This window comes from Moschus berezovskii, chromosome 5 (assembly GCF_049115385.1).
Source record: "Moschus berezovskii isolate FMDL1 chromosome 5, NW_MosBer_1.0, whole genome shotgun sequence".
Lineage (NCBI taxonomy): Eukaryota > Metazoa > Chordata > Mammalia > Artiodactyla > Moschidae > Moschus > Moschus berezovskii.
In genome coordinates, this window is record NC_142464.1 from 48,654,454 (window position 1) to 48,675,066 (window position 20,613).

A 20,613-nucleotide genomic window follows, 5' to 3' on the forward strand; every position below is an offset into this window, starting at 1 on the left:
TGAGGCTCTGCTGGGTCGAGATGGATGAGATGACTGATCTTCTCTGGTCCCGCTGCTCCTAAATCTAGTTCCAGTCTTTTTCCGATAAAGATGTTTGAACATCCCAGCCCACAGGGCTATTTTTCTCCGCTGGATTCCAAGACTATAACTGGTACACACAACTTCAGGTCATTAAAACTGGCTCTGAAAACAGTGCTTTTTGTTATGCATAATATGCTTATAGGAGATATTCTATCAATCTGCCCAACCATGTATCCATCTAAACAGGTTATTTACAGTTGTTTCACCAAGCCAGTGAAGGAGAAGTAGTTCTCAGAAGTTGATGAGAAAATAAACGTTTTAAGTAACCATTCTCTGAAATTCCTGCCTACATATAGCTAGCTATAGAAAGTAAAAAGTTAAAAAAAGCTGCAAAAATTAATTAGGTCAGTCAAACTATAACTGTAATTTTTAATCCTACACAATACCATATTACAGTTGGAAAAAACTGAGGTACAAAGAGGTTAAATGATTTAGTCAAGACCACACAACTAGAAAGTAATTGATCTAGAGTTTAAATATCCTTTTGTCTGACCTGCATGTATGCTCAGTCACTCAGTCATGTCTGACTCTTTGCAACCCCACAGATTGTAGCCCACCAACCTCCTCTGTCCATGGAATTTCCTAGACAAGAATACTGGAGTGGGTTGCCATTTCTTCTTCTGGGGGATCTTCCCAACCCAGAGATTAAATTCGAGTCTTCTGCATCTCCTGCTTTGGCAGGTGAATTCTTTATCACTGAGCCACTTGGGAATCCCTTAGCCTGATACTCAAATTTATTATTCTCCCTTTACACCTTTCAGTAGATTTCAACAAGTATTTGTCAGATGACCTTTTGATTTATGGAGTTAGGCAAAGTATTTTAAAATTGCCATATCTCATTTTCTAGGAAAGAAATCCCAGCTTTGCTTGAAATTCAGATAAAGCACCACGGGTTTGATTTTGTTAATATCAGGCAGTATTTCCCTTTAGGACAATGACATTCCTAGTGTAGGATTCACCAGCTGAGGGTCTTGGAGGCCTAACCTTTTCCTCTCTATATTAGTTGCATTTGTCACTTGGTATTCTGAACTCTTTTTGTTGGTTCCAGCCATAGGATCCTGCTCTCAAAGAACACAATGGTTCTTTCACATGCAGCCCCCAGCACAGGATTTGTAAGATAACAACACCATTGAAGAGTTTCATTCTTCATCTGAGAAATCTAGGGAAATGGGGAACACTTGGAGAAGAGTGTTTCTCTAGGGGCGTTTTGGAGAAGAATAGTTGGTTGCATATTATTTAAAAAACCAACAACTCCAAATTAGGGTCTGTCATTTTGTTGCAGTAATTTTTCAGCCTCAACCCATGTTATTATATTAAAATATGCTCTGGCTTTTCCGCTCCATTCCCAGGCTCACTCCTTTCTTTACATTGTAAGGAGTATCTAGCTTGGGCATCCCTGGTGGCTCAGCCGTAAAGAATCGATCTGCCAATGCAGGAGATGTAGGTTCAGTCCCTGGGTTTGGAAAGATCTCCTGGAGAATGAAACAGCTACCCACTCAAGTAAGTATTCTTGCCTGGAAGATTCCATAGACAAAGGAGCCTGGCAGGCTATAGTCCATGGGGTCGCGAGAGTTGGACATTAGCAGCTAAACCACCACCACCACATCCAGAATAGGAAAGGAATATCAAAGGATTAAACTAACATTTCATGCCCAGTTACTCTAAGGTAGGCACCATACTATGTACTTTACATGTAAAAATTAATTTTTTTACCACAAACCAGAGTTAGATATTGTATCCCTATTTAAAAGAAAAAAACCAAAGCTTGTTGAGATTATGTTTTTTCCACAAAGTCACATTTAATAAGGGGGATATTGAGGATTTATGTTTGATATACTCCAAAAACTAATAGCCACTAGCATTAATGGAGAACTTATAAATGTTAGACACCATTCTAAAATTTTTACACATGTTAACCAATATAATTATTGCATAATTCCCTGAGATTAGTATTATTACTTTGGTTTCGAGGAGACAGAAGAGTTGAGATTTGAAGTTCGGCACCCCGGGCTCCAGATTCCATGCACCTCGCCATTCATCACTGCTCCAGTCTCAGTCCTTGGGGCACCACATTGAAGGGTTCTTTCACTGAGGCTCTGGAAAGGGATTCTGAACAACTGCCAGAAACTTTTAGGAAAATTAAAATGTACTCAAAGAGGCATGACCAAACCAATTAACTAGTCTGAAGAAGAGAGAGGATCAGGGAGTACACTTTTAATTTCCTTGCATCAATTCATCCTTTCAGTAATCTTGACTGAGCTAATTTCCCTGAAACTTGAAACTGATCATTTCTTTTTCTCTTTTGTAGCTTCTAGCTTCAGTTTGAAGTTTCATCAAGTGATATGCCTTAGGTAAGAAATGATCCTTGTAGTATTGACATGCAAATATAAAAATAAACATAGCAAAGTTGAGAAAAATGTTACAGTGAAAGTGTTAGTCATTGATTCGTGTCCTACTCTTTGCCAACCCATGGACGGTAGCGCGCTAGGCTCCTCTGTCCATGGAATTCTCCAGGCAAGAATTCTGGAATGGGTAGCCATTTCCTTCTCCAGGGGATCTTCCTGACCCAGGGATCGAATATGGGTCTCTTGCATTTCAGGCAGATTCTTTATCATCTGAGTCACCAGGGAAACTTATAAAAATGTTTAAGTTGGATAGATTTACTTACCTATTTTATCTTCAAAAACACAGGTAGAATGACTAAGCACATAGGAACTACTGAAGTCAAATTTAAATTTAAAAATATTAGTTTATATTTGTGTAAATACCTAGACAGCATATTAAACAATCTAGACAGCCTAGACAACCTAGACAGCATATTAAAAAGCAGAGACATTACTTTGCCGACAAAGGTCCTCCTGATCAAAGCTATGGCTTTTCCAGAGTCGTGTATGGATGTGAGAGTTGGACTGTAAAGAAAGCTGAGTGCCACAGAATTGATGTTTTTGAACTGTGGTGTTGGAGAAGACTCTTGAGAGTCCCTTGGACTACAAGGAGGTCCAACCAGTCCATCCTAAAGGAAATCAGTCGTGAATATTCATTGGAAGGAGTGATCCTGAAGCTGAAACTCCAACACTTTGGCCACCTGATGTGAAGAACTGACTCATTTGAAAAGACCCTGATGCTGGGAAAGACTGAAGGCAGGAGGAGAAGGGGATGACAGAGGATGACATGGTTGAATGGCATCACTGACTCGATGAACATGAGTTTGAGTAAGCTCCAGGCATTGGTGATGGACAGGGAAGCCTGGAGTCCTGCAGTCCATGGGGTCACAGAGAGTTGGATAGCACTGAGAGACTGAAATGAAATGAACTGAAATACCTGGAGATCATTTAGATATAAAATAATCCAATCATTTTATCTTTTACAGGTTTAAAAATGAGGTGCTGAGAGCAGAATTAACTTGTTCAAGGTCAAAGGATTTAGGAAGTGGATAAAACTGGCTTAAAACACCCCATATTTCATGATTCTGAAACTGTTAATGACAGGCAATATCAGAATGAGATGTTTAAAAGAGAAGTTAAAAAGCGATTAAATTCTATTGGAAAATTTTTCTATTCCTAGTCAATAAGGAGTTAAGAGAAGCAAGACATCAGTTGGCATCACTGAGAAAGTTCCATTGAAGAGAAAAACTAATCTAGGTCTCTAAAAATAAGTGAGGAGAGGAGGAATGACTTTCCCAGAAGTGTAAATGGACACACAGTAGGGCAACACTCATGATGGTGGTGTGGCTGGACTGAGGCCTCCTAGGCAGAAGAGAAAAATGGTCCTGGGAAGTTGTTGAAAAGACCTCTTAACTTAAGGGATCTTTTAGGGCAGATAAGGAAGACAAGGTTGTTGTATGACCTTCAGAGTCTCTTCTAATTTTAAGATTTTCTCAGTAAAATGATGAAAACTGTTAACCTTCTGATGTCATCTATTCTATTCCAACCCTTATTTCCACCCTTAGTATATCATATACCTCATTGATAGGTCTCCCAAATACTTGCAAAGATCTGTAAATGTTCTCTTGACAAACTTCCACTCAAACATGACAGAACTCAAGCTATTTTATTTAGCTGCAGGGCTTCTTCTGAAAGGTTAGTAAATGTACCTAGAATGCATTTCTTTAAAATATGTATGCAGTTGTCCATTAAACAATTAAATATCCGGTCTCCTGGTTTGAGTGTCCCATTGAATCCATGAATTGGCAGTAGAAGTAAAGAATGCTGACTGTGAAGACGCAGATCATTGCCTCTCTTCCTGTGATGCCAATATTAATACTCTCTGTCCCCTTGCCAGATACCAGGATCATACTGCCCCACTGCTGCTGCTGCTGCTGCTGCTAAGTCGCTTCAGTCGTGTCCGGCTCTGTGCGACCCATAGATGGCAGCCCACCAGGCTCCTCTGTCCCTGGGATTCTCCAGGCAAGAATACTGGAGTGGGTTGCCATTTCCTTTTCCAATGCATGCATGCATGCTAAGTCACTTGAGTCGTGTCCAACTCTGTGTGACCCTATGGACAGCAGCCCACCAGCCTCCTCTGTTCATGGGATTCTCTTAATAAGAATACTGGAGTGGGTTGCCATTTTCTTCTCCATACGGCCTCATTGTGAAGTGCTAATCTGTAACTATACTTCTCTGTTGAATTTTTGAAGGAATAATCCCCTGCCAAGTTTTATGTTCTAGTAAGGTATAATACTATGCTAAAGCCATGCTTCAGTGGAACATTTCTTAGAGCTGAGAGACTGTCTCCTGGGCTATACCTTCAGCTTGACTTGAATAAACCTCTTTCTTAAACTGAGTTATAGACTGGTTATTGATTTTCCACCTGCACTGCTTGGCAGAGTTGACAGGGTATCAGAGAAACCCACCTGAGATCACCCGGAGTCGTCTTTGAACTGATATCCAACACAGGCCCCTTGAGCCCCTCCGGATTCCCACCATTCTCCCAGTGCTTTGGTGAATTCTCCTGATATCCAGACCTCACTGATTTCAAAAAGTGACACTTCTGAGTTTTGCCAAAACCGTTAAAATTTTAAGACTTGGATCTTATGGGGGTACCAGTATATTTCCTAGGTGGAAGGATTCTATAGGGAAGTTGCTAGACAGAAAAAGCAAAAGGAACTTTTGAATGGATACATGTATGTGTATGGCTGAGTCCCTTTGCTGTTCCTCTGAAACTATCACAACATTGTTTGTTAATCAGCCAACAAAGTAAGAAGTTTAAAACAAACAAACAAAAAGGAAAGCAAAAGGAACTTTTGAGTCAACTGGGTTGGCTCAACTTTTTTTTTTTTTAATGTAGCTTTAAATTGGAAAGATTTGTACTTTATGGTAAAATGAAACAAAAAAGAGGAGGGGATTGTGTTTCTAAACCCTACCAGCTCCTGGATGTGCAGTCACAGGTTGGAATGCCAGAGAGCTTCATGTACAATGGATACAGTCAATACTTGCAAGTATTTATCTTGCCCCCAAATCACCAGGAGGGGGCTCTTTTGACATTCCAAAACTGTTTTCTTACATACTCACAGAAACTAACTTGATAAAACATCTTTCCACAATTCTGACTCCAAGAGAACAAAGACTGTTCCTAGGAGAAAGCCTGAAAATATAACTCTTACCATGTCCTTGAAATGAAAACATAGCTAACATCACTTGAGACTACAATCTTGGCTCAATTAGTGGGACCCAAAAAAGAGAAGAAAAAGGAAACGAGGCCTTTTTAAAATTTAAGCAGGAAAACCATGCAATCTCTGCGTCTATCTGGATATATTTATGTCTGTGTGTATATTAAAATATGGTATGTCTCTACCTCTGGAATGTATTACCAAAATTACTCTGTAAAAGAGCTCTATTTAACTGATTTAAAAGTAAGCACTTACAAATCAATTATTTCTAAATATAACATAAATTGGCACCAAATTTAAATGATCACATGATCTAGGATTAATCTTTAATGAATAAAAAAGTTTGTGTTGCTGATTTAATTAAACAGATATGTCTTTAGAGTCATCAACATTAAATATACTTTTACTGTACCTAGGGCTTCCCTGGGGGCTCAGATCCTAATCTACCTGTAATGCAGGACAGTCAGGTTCAAACCCTGGGTCAGGAAGATCCCCTGGAGAAGAAAATGGCTAGCCACTCCAGTATTCTTGTCTGGAGAATTCCATGGACAGAGAAGCCTAGCAGGCTACTGTCCATAAGATCTCAAAGAGTTGGACAAAACTGAGAGACTAACACCATGATACACTACTTAAAAATAATTTTCCAATATTTGGTAACTTGAAACTTTATAAAGTTTCACTGAATCAATTTAAATGATGGAAATTCATTGAATTCCAGTTCATTTTTAAATAAGATAAAATACTGAAACTTTAATTGCTAAGGAAGCCTATGTTTACCTACTTGTAACCACTTATTATTACAGCACTGTTAAATACATTTGAGACTATTAGTAAATACATTTTGTGCTTGACTGAAATATTATACTATGAAGAGGAATATTTTCCTAAAAATAAATTTTTAATAAAGACTGTATGAATAGAGGAAGATATATGATGTTGGTAAGGGAAAGTATAAAACATTGACTTTTTTTTTGTTTGTTTATTTTTTAAGGACAAATAAAGTGATTTTGTCCTGAAACTGGTTATTTCTAAATGGAAAACAAAAGAAGAGACAAACTAACAAGAGTATAAAAATTTGTGGAAAGGGAACCTTGAAAAAATGAATTTTATGTGAGATTAAGTTGAATTTACTTGAGTTAATGAATTTTAATACAATATTAAAGGTAAAATGGTGGAAAATTAGAATTTGCTCTTTGCTAAGAAAAGGGATTTCCTGGTGGCTCAGGTAGTAAAAAGTCTTCCTACAATGCAGAAGACCTAGGTTTTATCCCTGGGTCAGGAAGGTCCCCTGGAGAAGGCTATGGCATCCCACTCCAGTATTCTTGCCTGGAGAATCCCATGGCTGGAGGAGCCTGGCATACTCTAGTCCATGGGGACACGACTGAGCGACTTCACAAGAAGACAAAGTTTTCTTGAAATATTGATCTGTTGTTTTTGACAACTGATTGTAAAGCTTCTTAATCTCTTAAGTAATCTCTTATAACTTTCTGTATTTGCCTTTGACTATATTATTATCATTTTGATTAAGTGAATAGGCAGTGTTTCACAGTGACTTATGGTCCTATTTCACTTAAAACATTTAAAAGACATTTTAAAACATTTAAAATCTTTTAATATCTTTGACAAACTTCCTTAAGTCAAACTCTAAACAAAGTTCTTTTAGCCAGGCCTAGCAGCCAAGATTTATAGCCGGGTCTTTAGACCCTCAATTCACTGTATATCTACTGTAACAGGGAACCTAAGATCTCTACATAACCAGTAAGATATAAACAAGGAGGGACAAGGCACTGTAGAAGAAAGAGAGTCCTCCCAGTGAGATCAGAAAAATCCTCAATAAACAGAAGCTATTTTAATTGGCCATGAAGGTCAGGCCTAGTTTTACATATGTACAGGTATCACTTCCCTGGTGACATTAGTAGTAAAGAACTTGCCTGACAATTAGAAGACCTAAGAGATATGGGTTTAGTCCCTGGGTCAGGAAGATCCCCTGGAGGAGGGCATGGGAACCCATTTCTTACCTGGAAAATTCCACGGACAGAAGAGCTTGGCAGGCTACAGTCCATGGGTTCGCAAAGAGTCGGGTATCATTGAAGTGACTTAGCATGCATGCAGGCACAAATACTATTCATGAGTGCTACCATTCATGATTTGCTAGGACCCCAAATCAGACAAACTGATGACTAGCTGCCAAGATCTGCTTCAAGCTAGCAGCAAGTGATCCTGGGGGCTGTGTCTGAGTAAATCTGTTTAGCAAAAAGACTAAGCCTGATTTTTTAAAAAAGAGGTACAGTTTAAAAGGTAAAGAATCTGCCTGCAATGCAGGAGACTAAGGTTCGATCCCTGGGTTGGGAAAATCCTCTGGAGAAGGGAATGGCAATCCATTCTAGTATTCTCGCCTGGAGAATCCCATGGACAGAGAAGCCTGGCAGGCTACAGTTCATGGGTTCGCAAAGAATCGGGTATGACTGAGTGACTAACATACATCCCTCAGCTCCGTAAACAGAGGCCTGGAGAGTTAGAAAGGGAATCATTTCTTTTCTAAGAAGTACATATTTCCCAGAACTCCTAGTCAATCAGTGTGGTAGCTTATCGCTGCTGCAGATTGCTTGTGTGTGTGTGTGTGTGTGTGTTTTTAATTATTGTACTTATGTTGCTGTAATGCCAAATCAGTCTGTATTAGTTTCCTATTGCTACTGTAACAAATAGAAAATTAACGGCTTGAAACAACACAGATTTGTTATCTTGCAACACTGGAGGGCAGAAGTCTGAAATGGGTCTTACTGGGTTAACATCCAGGTGTCAACAGGATTATGTTCCTTTAGAAGGCTCTAGGTAAGAATTTGTTCTCTTGGTGTTTTCAAGTCCTAGAGTCTGCACACATTCCCTCACTAGTGGCCACCTCTAACTTCATTGCCAGCAGTGGAGAGTTGAGTCTTTCTCAAGTAGCATCATCCTGAATCAGACTCCTTTGCCTCTTTCTTTCATTTATTCCTGTGAATCCATCAGGCTTGTCTAGATAACAAGGATAATTCTTCTTTGTTAAGGTCAGCTAATTAGTGTTGCCCTTTTACCCTTTAATTACCCTGTCATACCACCTAGTACATCCATGGGTTTTGGAGATTAGGATGTGGATGTCCTTGGGGGAGCATTACTCTGGCTACCATACAGTTACAATATATAAATTACTTTTAATAGAAAACAGTCCTTTAAATAAGAAAGGAAAAGCTAACCTTAAACTGAAATCCACAAAAATAAACTGCATTTAATCAGGAGCAAGCCAACTGAGATATGTGTATGTGTGTGTGTGCTTCTGCACTTGCATGTCTGTTTAATATACACAAAAAGAACCTTGTCTTTGAGACGCAAAGGGAGGCTTTAATTAGCATTTCCGTCTTTGAACTCCTAATTTTCACTAAGAAAAGACTCTGAAGAAAGTACATTTGAAAATATTAACAAGGAACAGCAAACGATTTAGAAAATTTAAGCTAATACTCAGACCAAGGGACATTCTACTCTCATTTTAGTGGTCAGAGAGGCAATTAGCTGCGGAGCAGGTGTTTTCTGTGAGCCCAGAGCTAACCTTAGAGTAGCAGAACTGGGATAATGTTCCCCCTTTATAGAATTTCTAGGAGGATAACAGAAGATAGTAGAGGAAGAGGTACTTCTTAACAGGGAAAAGGCACTCACATGTAACACTCTAATTAACTCATCTAGATACCCTGAGATGGATAAGGATAGAAATGAGCCAAGATCTGCATCTATAGAAGTTTTCATTTTTACTTAAAGCTGTCAGTCCTCTGGACATGCGCAGGTCACAAATCTTTAGGAAAGACATTTCACTGCGATAACAAAGCTGTGGTAAATGAGGGACTTTCTTCTTTGAAGATCCATTTCATGCTTTCTCCTGAGGACACTGAATTTACAAGGATTGGTTCTTACACGCTTGAGCTAAAAATCAATTTTAACTTTTTCCAAAAATCTACACTTATCCAGGACTTCATTATAATTTTACGTGGACTTTCACAGACTGTTTCGTTTATTCTTTTTATCAGTCCACTTTAAAAAGGAGAGCACTGAGGTTATGAGGGTTTGCCACATCCAAGGTCAAAAACAAGCAGGAAACTGGGTTTTAAAACTTAGTGTTTGGCTCCATATCCATATTTTTTTCTCTAGTATTTACAGAATGTTTTCTCTGTGTTGGATATTGTGGTCAGGGCTTTCCAGTGATTTATATTTATTTTTTAGTGATTTATAAAATTGGAATAAAAGTGTATACCTCCCAGTGTTGTCAGGAGCAATAAATGGGTTAGTACATAGAACAATTAAAGCACTCAGTCCATTGCAGAGAAAGAATACAGCAAGTGCTCTATTTATAAGAGCAATTATTAGTAATTTTTCACAAGCCATCTCTGAGGTGTTGCTATTATTATATGCATTAGGTATATGGAGAAACTGCAATTTAAAGTGGTTATGACACTTAATCACTTTTTCTGCTATGTGACCAAGTGAGCCTTGAGACTCCTCTCTCACACAGGCCAGCTTCATGTTGACTTTCTGGGCTTGGTTCCGAAACAGCCACTCTTAATCACGCAGCTAGTCCTGGGTTTCCAAGTGAGGCAGAGCCTCAACTAGCCAAGCTCCACAGCTGTTCAATCTATCTGGAAAGATCCTCAGATTTCAGATACCCATAGCTTGGTGATAATTTCTGCACTTGAGATATTTGACCTTCACATTATTCCTATTTCATATCATTCATGTGTTTTTCTTCATGCAGTCTTCAAAATAGCTGATACTCATTGTGTGCCATGCAAAATAAAAAAGGGACAGAAGGGGGCAAATATTACTAAGAAACTTACAGTCCAGAAGGGGAGGTAAGAAATACACATAAATCTCTAAATCCAAGCAAGAATATTAGTGTTCATGAGAAAGTGTGCATAAGAGGAGTGGGAGTTTAGAGGAAGAAGAGGAACAAGGAAGTAGGAGGGTGAGGTCCATTAGAGAATGCTTCATGAAGTCAGAGTTTGAGGGTTGATTGTTTCTTTCAATGCGTCAGTCAACAGCATTCATTGTCTGCTATTTGCCAAAATATACAAAACCTATCAATTTAATCCAATCAACAAACCCTGTTGTCTCCCTATAAAAAATATGTATAAATATAGCTTCCTTGTACAGCAGAAACTAACATAACATTGTAAAGCAACTAGATGCTAATTAAAAAGGAACATTTAAAAAATATAACCTTTCTCTAATTCTCACTAATTCTGCTAACATAGCCCTAGACTCAAGCCACTATGTGACACATCCCCATCTGATTTTCTTGCTTTTACTCTCACACCTCTACAATCTATTTTAACACAGCAGTCAAATTAGTGTGTATTTTCATGCAACTTTCTGACATCATCTTCCAGTGGAGAGTTGGGGATAACATTCAAACTCACTATGTTTAGGCCTCTCTTTGGTCTTGTCGGAGACTAATCTCATTTGCCCCTCACCCTAGATCATACATGCTAGCAAAGTAATGCTCAAAATTCTTCAAGCTAGACTTCAACAGTCCTTGAAACTCCAGATGTTCAAGCTGGATTTAAAAAAGGCAGAGGAACCAGAGATCTAATTGCCAACATCAGCTGGATCATAGAAAAGGCAAGAAAATTCCAGAAAAATGCCTACTTCTGCTTCATTGACTATGCTAAAGCCTTTGACTCTGGATCACAACAAACTGTGGAAAATTCTTAAACAGATGGGAATACCAGACCACCTTACCTGCCTCCCAAGAAATCTGTATACAAGTCAAGAAGCAACAATTAGAACCAGACATGAAACAGTGGACTGGTTCAAAACTGGGAAAGGAGTACATCAAGGCTGTATACTGTCATCCTGCTTACTTAACTTATATACAAAGTACATCATGCAAAATGTCAGACTGGATGAAGCACAAGCTGGAATCAAGATTGCAGGGAGAAATATCAATAACCTCAGATGCATATGATATGAGATGGCACCACCTTTATGGCAGAAAGCTAAGAGGAACTAAAGAGCCTCTTGATAAGAGTGAAAGAGAGAGTGAAAAAGTTGGCCTAAAACTCAACATTCAAAAAAAGATCATGGCACCTGGTCCCATCACTTCATGACAAATAGATGGGGAAACAATGGAAACAGTGACAGACTTTCTTTTCTTGGGCTCCAAAATCACTGCAGATGGTGACTGCAGCATGAAATTAAAAGACACTTGCTCCTTGGAAGAAAAGCTATGGCCAACCCAGACAGCATATTAAAAAGAGACATTATTTTAAAGGTCCATATAGTCAAAGCTATGATTTTTCCAGTAGTCATGTCTGAATGTGAGAGTTGGACCTCAGAGAAAGCTGAGTGCTGAAGAATTTATGCTTTTGAACTGTAGTTTTAGAGAAGACTCTTGAGAGTCCTTTTTACTGCAGGGAGATCCAACCAGTCCATCCTAAAGGAAATCAGTCCTGAATATTCATTGGAAGGACTGATGCTGAAGCTGAAGGTTTAATACTTTGGCCACCTGATGGGAAGAGCTGACTCATTAGAAAAGACCCTGATGCTGGGAAAGATTGAAGGTAGGAGGAGAAGGGAAGGACAGAGGATGAGATGATTGGATGGCATCACTGATGGAATGGACATGAGTTTGAGCAAGCTTCAGGAATTGGTGATGGACAGGGAAGCCTGACGTGCTGCAATCCGTGGGGTCGCAGAGTCGGACGCAAAAGAGTGACTGAATTGAGCTGAACTAGACCACAATCCTCCTCTCACATAGTCTTTCAACTCTTTGAATAAACTAAGATTATTCCCAGCTAAGGCTTTGGTGTTTCAGGACCCTCTGTGTGGAGTACTCACTCCTCCAAGGCTGTCTACTTATTCCTTGCTCTTTCTCATTACTCATTTCTAGGCTCAAATGCTGTCTTCTCAATATTGATAAGCTGTTTCTCCTGTCACTACTGCCAATCACTCTATTAAATTGCTGTTTTATTTTCTCGATAGCACTTATCACCTTTCCTGAACTTTTTTTTTTTTAAACATGTTTGTTAGCTCATTCATTTCCCGTCTCTTTGCACTTGTATAGAATCCTTCCAGTATGACCTAGGAGAGTGCTTGGTGACTCTAGGCTTTTCATAACAATTTTTTGCATGAATAAATGAGTGGCATAAGACAGTGCTCTTCACTCATGCAGGCATTTGAAACCACATGGCTTGCCTCAGCAATAGTCATAATCAGAGATTAGCAACTAGGCTTCATTTTATAGTATATTGAGTTCAAGAGAGAATTCATCAGACTGGAAATGTGGGGGTGGTCAGACTATGAAGTGTCATGAGTATCTGTAAGAGAGCTGAATGATGAGGCTCTAATAAGTTTTTCTGGGCAATAGAGTGGCATGATTACAGAAGCATCCTGTTTGTTTCTGGTAATAATTAAAACAAAAGCAATCACAGCAGCGAGAGAAAAGAAACTGAAGAAGACACTTGAGTAGGCTACTGCAAGGGTCTAATTCAGAGGTCACATCAGTAGGTGGAAACGGTACAGGGATGAGCACAGGCACTAGAAAAGGTGCAGAGATGAACCTGGAAGAACCGTGTGGAACAGATACTGAGAAGAGGAGACATCAAAGGTGACCTGAACTGATTGTAAAACATGGAGATTTATTTGTTAACTTTTTACTGGAACTGACTAGCGAGGAAAAGAAAAAAAGGTGGTGGAAGTGTATTAAAAAGATGCAAGACTACTACATGAACTTGAAGTCAAAACTAATCAACCAAAACTTAGCAAGGGGCAGAAAAAAGGCAGCTTTAGGTGGGCCCACAGCAGCAGTAACTAGACTCTACTTGAGGAGGTTCATTTAACTAATTTCATTTCCAGGCACTCTTGAGCATGGTATTTATCCATCTCTAAATTTCATATTTAAAAAGGAAAATCCTGCTTGGCTCACTTGGGTCAGGAAAATACCTCTGGATCAATCAGTTATAACCAGAAGGCAAATCACCTAGAGCAGAAGAGCACTCTCCTGGTTGGTGGCATTTTTAGGAGACAGGAAATTCTTGGTGTTCAGCCGACCACACCAGATCATCCCTGGGTGAAAATGGAAACGAGAACATGCAGGGAGATAACGATAACTGAAGCTTTGATAGTTATGCTTGTGTGATGAGCAGGGTAGCCAAGTAGAGCTTTGAGTTGATAACTTAAATGTTCAAGTGTACCTTGGGAGAGAGGATAGAGCTAGAGATAAAAATCTGGGATTCATCCATTAAAGGGAATTGTTGAAGTGACAAGCATGGATAAGGTATTCAAGGAAGAAGGACATATATATAAAGAGAGATAAGAGCAAAGAATCAGCACTTTGTAACAAAGAGTAGCCAACTGTACCAGAACAAAATTAGTGAGAGGAATCTAAGAAGACTTTGGAGAGTAACATTTTCATAAGAAGCAAGAGATGAGAGAGTTCCAAGGAGAGAATTGACCACTGTGTTAAATGTGGAAACCCAGCCGTTCTCCAGGTTAAAGTGTGGTCCTGTTTTGTTAAGTTGCCAAGTCGTGCCAAAGCCTTTGACAGTGTGGATCACAACAAACTGTGGAAAAATTCTTAAAGAGGTAGGAATCCCAGATCACCTGACTGGCCTCCTGAGAAACCTGGATGCAGGTCAAGAAGCAACAGTTAGAACTGGACATACAGACTGGATCCAAATCAGGAAAGGAGTACGTCAAGGCTGTATATTGTCACCCTGCTTATTTAACTTATATGCAGAGTACATCATGAGAAATGCTGGACTGGATGAAGCACAAGCTGGAATCAAGATTGCCAGGAGAAATATCAATAACCTCAGAAATGCAGATGACACCACCCTTATGGCAGAAAGCAAAGAAGAACTAAAGAACCTCTTGATGAAATTGAAAGAGGAGAGTGAAAAAGTTGGCTTGATACTCAACATTCATAAAACCAAGATTGTGGCATCTGGTCCCATCACTTCATGCAAATAGATGGGGAAACAATGGAAACAGTAACAGACTTTATTTATTTATTTATTTTGGCTCCTAACTCGCTGCAGATGGTGATCATAGAGACTGACTACTCCTGGGTGGACTTGCTTCCAACGGCTTTGCTCAGACTCAGGATGACCCCACAGTCCCAAGTCCCTTCCCATAATAAAACAGGTGTCAACAAATTTGCCTCAGGTAAGGGGGGATAGGATTTCACAGCAGATGGAACTGGGTAAGGTAATATCAGGTAACTAAGTTTGTACAAGAAAGGGTGCCGTTCCCCCTTGGGGAACAGATTCATGAGTTTACGCTTGGTGACCAAGTATGGGTCAAAGATTGGAAACATGATTTGCTAGCCCCTTGGTGAAAGGGCTTTTATGTTATTCTAACTACCCCTACTGTAGTTAAAGTTGCAGGTATTGTCCCTTGGATCCATCATACGAAGGTGAAGAGAACATACCACGCAGACCCAAAAAACGCTGAGTGGATTGCACAGAGGGACCCTGCTGACCCTCGAGAGACTAAGACCATCCTTAAGACGAAGGAAAAGAAGATCCTGGATGAACCCCTTCAGGATGAAGCTGCACGATCAACTCTTGCTGCTTGGCCTCTTCAACATGATTTTAAATTTAACTTCCGTTTCAACTCAGGACAATGTTTACATGTCATGGGCATATTCCTACGTAGACTTCCACAACACTTCCACTGCTGGGTATGTGGGGCTATGCCTCTGTCAGTGATGGATGGACTTCCTTGGTGGATGTCACTGCTCTGCCAAGGAGATTTCAAACCACTCTGATCTCTTCTGGGATGACAAAAAGACTTTCCTCTCTCTTGTCAATCATAACCTCTCCTTGCTCTCTTGGCGTAAGACCTACAGTCAATAGACTCGGGTCATGGGGTTACATTTGATATAAATGCCAGTGTAACAAAAGCCTAACCTACAACAAGCCCTGGTAAATCTACCTTATTTACGTGCTAGGTGGACAAGCTCTGTGTTTCAATGGTATGAGTATATTGCTGCCTTATTCGTACCCTCTATAGGGACAACAGACATTATGATTAAAGTAGAGGCCTTGACTAATTTCACAAAACAGGCCCTCCTAGATAGAACAAAAGCCATCCAAGCCTTAAATGAAGAACAACTCCAAATGAGAAAAGCAGTAATTCATAATAGAATGGCTTTGGACATACTCACAGCTGCTCAAGGAGGGACCTGTGCTATAATTAAGGTTGAATGTCGTGTATAGATTCCTGACTTATCTAGGAATGTATCAACTGCTTTAGATGACATGAAAAACCAGGTAAAAACAATGTCAAATGAAAACATTCCTTTCTGGACTTTGGTCCTCTATTGGGTGAAGGGCGATTGGTGGAAAACTATATTTACCACTGTTATAGTTGCCTTGATCGCTCTTCTTTGTAGACCCTGAATTTTACAATGTATTATGAACTTTGTAACCCGAAGGTTGATGCCATTCTCCCAAATTGGCGGTCGGAGAGCCAGGGTGCAATATATCCCTATGAGTGATGCTCATAATATGAGTTAAGAGCATCAAGAAGGGGGAATGAAGAAGGAATTCATAGGGCCTGGACTCCATCTTAGGCCTGTTCATGCTGATCATGCTCGGCCGCCTCTCCAATGGACTCTGAACTCTGTGCTTAGTGCCTATGGAAACTACAACAGAAGGATAAGACCCCCTCTGGACAGGGGAATCTTGAGGATCATATCCTGGTTACTCATTGCCTAAGAGAAAATGTACTCTAATCACCCCTGCCTCCGGACAGGTGATAAATTTTTTCTGTATCTATCGGAATGTAACCACAGGCTTATCGATTATTAACTGGTTGGAATGTAACCACGGGCTTATTGATTATTAAATGTTTGAACACATAACACACGAATGATGGGGTTATTGTGATTGTATTTACCCTTCCTTTGTTTATGTAAGTCTCAAGGAATTTGGGGTGGTGGGTTCAGACACATACACATGGGGTATAAAAGATTTTCACAAATGTTGGTCAGGGTCCTTGTCTAAGAGGAGACTCTGTCTTGGACCCGCTGGTGTAATAAACTGCACTCCACTATCTGCATTGTCCTTCTGAGTGAGTTTGTTTCCCTGAACGCATGACTATAACACTTCCAATGAATGTTCAGGGTTGATTCCCTTTAGGATTGACTGGTGTGATCCTGGCACAAATTGGTTTGAGGTTGGTCAAAGTGCAAGTATGCAAATACAGGTGTATGTGGGAAGGGGTGTTTGTCGGTGTGTGTGCATGTACAGAGGACTGGGGTGCAGGGGAGAAAGGAGAGAGATAATGCTTGAAAGGATTTTCAGCTATGATTGTTATGGTTTTCCATTCAGTCCAAGACAATTCTAAAAGTATGATTGGCCATTCAGTATATGTCCAACTTTGACACAGGTGCAGGGGATACCATCTGCACAAGTGAACTAGGCTCTGCTCTCTTGGAATCTACAGTCCTATGGCAAATGCAGAGAAGTAAGCAAGCAGTTATTAAATACTTTAATGGGAGCAAACGCTTCCCTGGTGGCTCAACGTTAAAAAATCCACCTGCCAATTCAGGAGATGCAGGTTTGGTCTCTGGGTTGGAAAGACTGCCTGGAGAAGGCAATGGCAAACAACTCCACTATTCTTGCCTGGGAAATCCCGTGGAGAGAGGAGCCTGGTGGGCTCCAGCCCACAGGGTTGCAAAAGAGTTGGAAATGACTTAGAGACTAAACAACAGCAACACTGAGTCTTTTATGTAAATTCCTAATCTCACCTCTCATTACTTCCCTCTTCCTCATTCACTCCAGCCACTCTGATTTCAATGCACCTTGATCATCAAAGGCTGCTCCTGCCTCAAGATCTTTGCATCAGTGGTTTCCTCTCCCTGGACCAATCTTTCCCCAGTTTGCTACATGATTCACTCCTTTGGCAATATCAGGTCAATATTGCATGATCCCCTTTAAAAGTATTCCCAATCCCTGCCCTGAGAACACACTTGAAATGTAGTAGGTGCTGGATAATGCACTGATGTATGTTGCCGAATTCTCTACTCAAAGCAGCAAACATTCATCCATAAACACACAGTTTTCCCCTTAATTAACACAAATAGATGTAATATATCATTTTAAATGTTTCATATTTAAATGTAACAGACAAGTAAATAGAGAAAAAAACTACAGATTTCCTCTAGAAGAAAATACTATGAAATTGTTTAAGACACTGTTTATGAAGACACTGAAAATGTAACAGGCATCTGAACTTCAAAAAATGTTTGAGTGATATGGAAAGGTCACTAATCTGCCTTTTGAGTCCTGAAATGGAGAATGCTTAATGGTTTTTTTGAGTGTTGAGATAGATCCAGGTATAGAATTTCGGATTTGAACTGGCTGACCGGAATTGCTCTGCTTCATTGAGAAAGACGGGCTATGAAGGGCCATGCTTCCTCCTGTTTCTGAGCTCTTTCATGCCTATGGTTCTGTGCGTGAAGAAAGGCATGGAAGTGAAGAGGCAGAGACAGAGCCTGCAGGCTCCTCAAGAAACAACAACAGTCATTTATTGAGTGCCTACTTTGTTCAAGATATGGGAGCAGAGAGGCTGAAAATATATTATCACCATTTAATTTTCACAAGGGCTCTGTGAGCTGTATATTATCTGCTCCCAGCAGAAAAGGAAACTGAGAGAGGTTTAAAGGGCTTTCATTTTTGCACCAAATTTGTTGGGCTGAGATTAAACCTAATCTACTGTAACACCTCTTTCTCCAAGAAGCACTGCTTGTTTGTGCTTTGAACCACTCATTCCTTCTTGCTGCAAGAGTAGGAGCCTTTTTTTTTTTTTCTTAAAAATTCCTTTACAAATGGTAATTTGGTTTCTAGGTAAGTTCATTAAAACCCTTTGTGATGCATAATGCAGCCAGAAGAACATGATTGTTTCTATGGAAATATGTGCCAGGAGTGCTAAACTGCCAACTTAACAAATGAACTTTGGGGATGTAATCTGTTTTCTTTTTCTCAGAGGAGATAAATAGGTGGAAATGTTCCATTCCTTAACATGCTCTGTGTATCCTCTTTGCAGGTAACTTTTGGTTGTGTTGCATTTTCTCCCACCACCGAAGTACAAAATCTGCAAGGTTTTCTACTGCACAGAAGTAAATGCTGAGCCCCAGAGCCAATTTCTCATTTCAGACACTGCAGATCTCAGTGTGCAATTGTGAGCTCCAAAAATGACTCTAAACACGTCAGCCAAAACAAACTGTAATTTGTATAAAATAAATCTTGGAAGTACGTTTTTCTGAAAACTAATGCTCTTGTCTAAGAGTGTAGTTGGGGAAGTCAAGGATGGGGGGAAGGCTCAGACTCCATTCATCAGCAGTGCTGTATCCATACAAAATCTAGTAGGGGATAATCAAGATAAACGGTCTCACCTTTCTCTCTTTGCCACTTCTAACAGTGAGGTGTTAAAGAAGCTAAGAACTCCTCCTAACCAATTCAGAACAGTTATCTATTGCAATGCTACTCAAAGTAAAGCATTGGCAATACTTGGAGCTTGTTAAAATGCAAATTCTCCAGCCCAACAAGTCTACTGAATCTGGATCTCTGGGGAGGGGTGCGGCAATCTGTGTTTTATAAGCTCTCTGGGTGATGGCAATAAAACTAAATTTTCAGAAACCTGAACTAAAAAGAATAGCTTAAACTGTGACTCATAGAAGAGGGTTAAATCCCTGTAGCATCACTTGATAGAGAATTCTTTTGGGGTAAGTCGTACAACCACTCTGAGTTTCATGTTCCTTTTCTGTAAAATAAAGGATTGAACTAATTGATGTGATGGCCCTAATATCAGAGAACCATTGGTTACCATTACACTAATATCTCTTAGAGCTAGTGTGATTATCATGATGATGATAAAGCAATAATATCTTTGCCATGTGTGTGCTATGCACTTTGTGAATAGTGACTTTTGTGTGACCTATGCCCTCTACTGGTAATTCTTTTGATTTTAGTACTAACAAAACCTAGAGAGGTTATGTAACTTCCCTAAGGCCACAAAGTAAGTGACAGTGCCAGGATTTATCTATCTTCCCAGAACTGGTATATTTCGCTGCTGCTGCTGCGTCACTTCAGTCGTGTCCGACTCTGTGTGACCCCATACACGGAAGCCCACCAGGCTCCCCCGTCCCTGGGATTCTCCAGGCAAGAACATTGGAGTGGGTTGCCATTTCCTTCTCCAATGTGTGAAAAGTGAAAGTGAAGTTGCTCAGTCGTGTCCGACCCTTAGCGACCCCACGGACTGCAGCCTACCAGGCTCCTCCATCCATGGGATTTTCTAGGCAAGATAATTAAATGCATAGAAGCTGCCTGCAGTGCAGGAGACAAGGGTTTGATCCTTGGGTCAGGAAGATCTCTTAGAGTAGGAAATGGCAACCAACTCCAGTATTCTTGCTTGGAAAATTCCATGGACAGAGGAGCCTGGTGGGCTATAGTCCATGGGATCCCAAAGAGTTGAATACAACTGAGTGATTAACACTTTCACACTTCCATTAAAGTAAAAACAAGTTCATCTTTTTTCAACATAGGTCATTTGTCCAGAAGAGCAGTTTGGATGGAAACTCAATCGAGTGGGGATGTTGGATATGGAATTAAGAAAAGGAGTGTTTCTGTTTTAAGGGTTTAAAAAAATATTAAAGGAAAGGGAGAATGTGGGAATGGAATGACATAAGACATAACATAAACATATTGAAGAGCCAGCAAAGAAAAGGAAGGTAAAGTCGAGAGAAAACAGTTGATGGGGTATCTCTGAAAGTGGAGGAATCAACAAATGTTATTTGGAAATGGCTTAGAGAAATCTTAACTCATATGAATAACTAAAGTATAGACCTTTTCATATCAGATGCTACTTTTATGGGAGTTAATTCCATACTACAGCTG